Source organism: Cydia splendana, chromosome 24 (assembly GCF_910591565.1).
Source record: "Cydia splendana chromosome 24, ilCydSple1.2, whole genome shotgun sequence".
Lineage (NCBI taxonomy): Eukaryota > Metazoa > Arthropoda > Insecta > Lepidoptera > Tortricidae > Cydia > Cydia splendana.
In genome coordinates, this window is record NC_085983.1 from 10,907,765 (window position 1) to 10,913,266 (window position 5,502).

General features: G+C 38.9%; 1 long non-coding RNA gene across 1 annotated transcript; it reads left to right on the plus strand.

Moving 5' to 3' along the window:
• Nucleotides 1-300: 300 nt before the first annotated feature.
• On the plus strand, nucleotides 301-4,905 carry LOC134802229 (uncharacterized). The gene is made up of 3 exons (XR_010145813.1): nucleotides 301-589; nucleotides 2,353-2,397; nucleotides 3,604-4,905. It is a non-coding gene; the product is annotated as an uncharacterized LOC134802229 (long non-coding RNA).
• The last annotated feature ends 597 nt before the right edge of the window (nucleotides 4,906-5,502 follow it).

Consider the following 5,502-nt stretch of genomic DNA (forward strand, 5'->3'; position numbering starts at 1 on the left):
TTGTATGAAAAATAGGGAGTCTAAATAATTCATAATTTTTAAAAGTTGTTGAACAAAAGTGTCACCTTTTGAGGAGTACAATCTATGTTTTAATTATTTGCTCGTGTTACAGGCCACACCCGGTATACTATAATTTTATAGTTTTTTATTTAAGTAAATAATATGCCTAAAGGGGCCCACTGATTAACAGTCCGCCGGACGGTATCGGCCTGTCAGTTAGAACAAAATTTGGACAGTTCCGAACAACTGACAGGCCGATACCGTCCGGCGGACTGTTAATCAGTGGGCCCCTTTAGTCACGTTCAACACAAGTGACATTGTCGCAGCAAACTTAACGCAGTAAAGGAACCGACTGAATTTGTACATTGAACATACATTGTTAAATTTAACTACTATACAAATATTTATATATTTCGACAAAACTAGTTATGATCATGCTTACGATTGCGTTACTAGTAAACTTTACATTACTAGTAACGCAATCGTAAGCATGATCATAATTACTTTCATTTTGTCGAAATATATAAATATTTATATAGTAGTTAAACTTAACAATGTATGTTCAATGTTCAGTCTCGGTCTTACGCTTGTAAGTTTTTAATTTATTTTACAGTACATATGGGGCTACTTTACCGCACTCGTGCGATAATTAGCACCCACATTAAGCAACTATGTCGAAAATTTAAAGGGTGTACGATACATGTGCGAATAGGCAATTTGCAGCGTGTTAATATAAACACTCCGTTCGGTCCATTTTCAATTTATCGCCACTTTTCGCACTTGTATCTTAATGTACTATTACAAAAGATATGGTGCAACTTTACCTCCCTAGTGCGGTATTAGCGACTACGTCGAAAATTTTAAGGGTCATATTCGACGAGAGTCAAGAATATCGTACTGTAACGTAAAATTGCCAAAAGGAGGGTGGGAAAATTGGCTCTTATAGCCAATAAGGACAAGCGATATATCAGTGCACTGTACAGATGAAGTGTACTTATATTCCATCGTATTTTCACGAAAACGTACGAACCTGTCTTGCTATTTCGGTCAGTCTCGGTACAAAAAGTAGTGAGGTTGACTGAAGCAAAAAGAATAGATAGTATAGAGGGGTCCTGTCATTGTAAATTTTGTAGTCACAGTAAATTAACTGCCATCTATCGACACACGACTAAAACTCAAAATGAAAACGTATAAAGTTATCAAAAAATGTATATATATGGATAAATGATTTTATTATTTTTATATCATTTTGATCCATGTTCATTCAACTAATATCTTTGTTAAAATTGTTAAATATGAAACGGTGTCGTCACGCCATCTAGCCGAGGATAGGCTAAAGGTGTGTGCGCCATCTATTCGAGAATGACTTTTGCTTCAATTCCGAGGCACGTTTTTTCCTTAGACTTTATTCGTCTTATACGAAGTTAGATATGTCTTTGACTGAAGTTATGAAGTAGCATGACAAATACGATGGAAAACAATTAATGCACTACATCTGGTTGTAAATCTTTTACTATGGCAGGTAGTCCCAAATGTTTGTGTAAAAAACCGGCCAAGTGCGAGTCGGACTCGCAAACGAAGGGTTCCGTACCATTATCTATAAAAACGGTCACCCATCCAAGTACTGACCCCGCCCGACGTTGCTTAATAACTTCGGTCAAAAATCACGTTTGTTGTATGGGAGCCCCACTTAAATATTTATTTTATTCTGTTTTTAGTATTTGTTGTTATAGCGGCAACAGAAATACATCATCTGTGTAAATTTCAACTGTCTAGCTATCACGGTTCGTGAGATACAGCCTGGTGACAGACAGACGGACGGACGGACGGACGGACGGACAGCGGAGTCTTAGTAATAGGGTCCCGTTTTACCCTTTGGGTAGTTGGGTACGGAACCCTAAAAAAGTTATCGTCGCATAAAAGTAGTGTGAGTTGAAACGTGACTCAGGGTATTTATTTTTAGGACCTATTAAGTAGGTATCTTTTGTTCTTCTTCTTCTTCGTCGTTCCCTCATGACTGAGGATCGTGACCAGCAACTATGTCCCTCCATTTATCGCGAACACAAGGGCTATGTGGGCTGCCCTCTGCATGGAACCACATGCTTGTTTTATGGAATCCGACCATCTTGCAGGGGCTCTTCCTCTAGCGCGCTTGCCTTCAACTTGCCCCAGTATGATGTCACGTTCGAGGCTGTGGTATGGCGACCGCATTATGTGCCCAAAGGATCTAAGAGCCCTCTCCTGGCAGATTTTTGAGAGTCGTTTGATGATTTTGAGTTATCTCAGAATGTTTGTTCTCATTGCTGTCCATGGTATACTTAACATCTTCCTCCAATCTATCTTTTGTTACAGGTCTCTAATGGCGTATTCCCATGGTGGCTCATGCCGAAGAACCAAGTATGTATACACGATGGCTAAAAAATAACTGCATTCCCATTGCCAGGTTTTGGGATTATACTGAGCAACTTTTACTATGGGACCAACCCCAAAATCGCGAAAAAAATTGTGAAAATACATTTTAGCTGGTCCATTTTCTATGGGGGGGGGGGGGGTAAGTAATTTTTTTAGTAAAAGTTGCTCTGTATAATCCCATAACCTCCTGGCAAAAAATATTGATACCCCAGCAAGAGAAAATTCTAAAATTTTGAGCGTTGCGAGGGTTTCAAGGCACGAGGGTTAAACAAATATTGCCACCGATTGAAACAAACTTTTTTATCTGGCTTTATAGCTACAGTTGGTCAAGCAGATCTTGTCAGTAGAAAAAGGCGGCAAATTTGAAAAATGTTGGCGTGAAGGGATATCGACTCAGAAAATTTTAATTTCGCGCCTTTTTCTACTGACAAGATTTGCTTGACCATCTATATTAGCCTTTTCAACATTAAGTCACTTTCGAATTTACCCCAATGCATGTTAAAGTTTTTTTTTGCCTGGTTTAGTGTCTCTCCTCTAGGTAGGCCTCCCCTCCTTTCCTCCACTCAACCCTGTCGTTTGTACGAATATTATTATAATAAAAAAAAATGCATTTATTTCAGACAAACAGTCCATATTTTGTTAGTAAGTACATTTTACACTTTAAAACTTATAGCTAAGGTTAACTTAAAATAAACTTAAATAACTATCTTAGGTACTAAAGATAAGTGCAGAGAGGACCAGTGCCTTATCAGGCCGCTGTCCCATCTGTCAGCCACGACGGCCAGGAGACTGTGGCGGCTGTAACGCACCTTGCGGAGCGTCGCGGCGCAGCGCTTGCGCAGCGTCGCGTGAAATCCGTCCACATGCGCGTCGGCAAACATACCCGAAGCGCTACAGTACCGCGGCAGCCGCAACAGTACCCTGAACGATTCATTGTATTGTACACGCATGGCGTTAAAAGCCTTTTGCGTGTACCTAGTCCATAAGCTGCAGGCATACAGCGAAGTACAGTAGGTATGCTCGAAAGAGTGTTATTTTAACTTGCGCTGTACACCTGCTGAACCTCCGGGCTATCATGTTGGCCCTGACGGCCAGTGCCCTACGCTCGCGTTCCATGTCCGCGTCGTCACGCAAGTCATCGGTAACCAGGTGCCCGAGATATTTAAATAGGTATTTTTTTCTTGTATCCAGCCCTGGTACAACTTCTGGCGTCCGGAACGGCATATCTGGACAAATATCGAGGTACATGATATCATGTAGAGAAGCCTACAACTACCACCACCTCTGGCAGTACAACAATCAAGAACTAATGGCCTATGACCGTTTCACCGGGAACAAATGACTGGGATTAAATGAATGCCTTATGGCATTAAGTCCGCCTTTTGTAAGGTTTTTCTTTTGTGCAATAAGGATTAATTGATTAAAGGTTGATTTTTATCTTTCTGTATTATTTGTATTGTAAAGAGTATTTATATTGTATTGTATTGTAATCATATTTTATTGTATTGTATTGTATTGCATTGTATTGTATTGTATTGTATTGTATTGTATTGTATTGTATTGTATTGTATTGTATTGTATTGTATTGCATTGCATTGCATTGCATTGTATTCTATTAAATATATAAGTAAATAAAATAACTGACGAGTATCGCTATACAACAGGGGACACCAGTTCAAGTTCTGTAACGGCATTACTGGGCAAATACCTAGGTACATGATACCTCGCTACCTCGGTACCTCGGTATTTGTCCCGAAAAGCCCACGACTACCACCACCCCTGGCAGAACCCCAATCAAGAACTAATGCGCCCTATGACCGTTTCACCGGTAACAAATGACTAGGATTGGATGAATGCCTTATGGGCAAATGCCGAGGTACATGATACCTTGTAAGGTTTTTCTTTTGTGCAATAAAGATTAATTGATTAATGGTTGATTTATATCTTTCTATTTTTTGTAGGTACCCATTGTTTTATGTAATGAGGTGTGCAATACAGAGTATTTGTATTGTATTGTATTGTATTGCATTGGATTGCAGTGCATTGCTTTGCATTGCATTGTCAAATAAATGATTTATCTATCTATCTATCTATCATTGCATTGCAGTAAATTGCATTGCATTGCATTGCATTACCTCGGTATTTGTCCAGAGATGCCCACGACTACCACCACCCATGACAGTACCACAATCAAGAACTAATGCGCCCTATGACCGTTTCACCGGTAACAAATGACTAGGATTGAATGAATGCCTTATGGGCAAATGCCGAGGTACATGATACCTTGTAAGGTTTTTCTTTTGTGCAATAAAGATTAATTGATTAATGGTTGATTTATATCTTTCTATTTTTTGTAGGTACCCATTGTTTTATGTAATGAGGTGTGCAATACAGAGTATTTGTATTGTATTGTATTGTATTGCATTGGATTGCAGTGCAATGCTTTGCATTGCATTGTCAAATAAATGATTTATCTATCTATCTATCTATCTATCTATCTATCTATCTATCTATCTATCATTGCATTGCAGTAAATTGCATTGCATTGCATTGCATTACCTCGGTATTTGTCCAGAGATGCCCACGACTACCACCACCCATGACAGTACCACAATCAAGAACTAATGCGCCCTATGACCGTTTCACCGGTAACAAATTACTGAGATTAAGGCCATTTTCACTAACTGTGCACCTTTAACGGCCGGTTAGCAATCGTTACAAAACTGACGGTCAATGTCAAATCCCATACATTTTGTCAGGAATGTAACGGTTAGACATTACTGAAACACGACTTAAGTCGCGCTTTAAAGTGCAGTTAAAATGAAAATGCCCTTATATATTCATTTAAGGGCATTTTCATTATGGGCGTATTATATTATTTTTATTAAGGGCGTTATGGCATTAAGTCCGCCTTTGTAAGGTTTTTCTTTTGTGCAATAAAGATTAATTTGATTAAAGGTTGATTTTTATCTTTCTGTATTATTTGTATTGTATTGTATTGTACTGTACTGTACTGCACTGCTCTGCACTGCTCTGCACTGCACTGCACTGCGCTGTACTGTATTGTATTGTATTAAATATGAAAAAAAC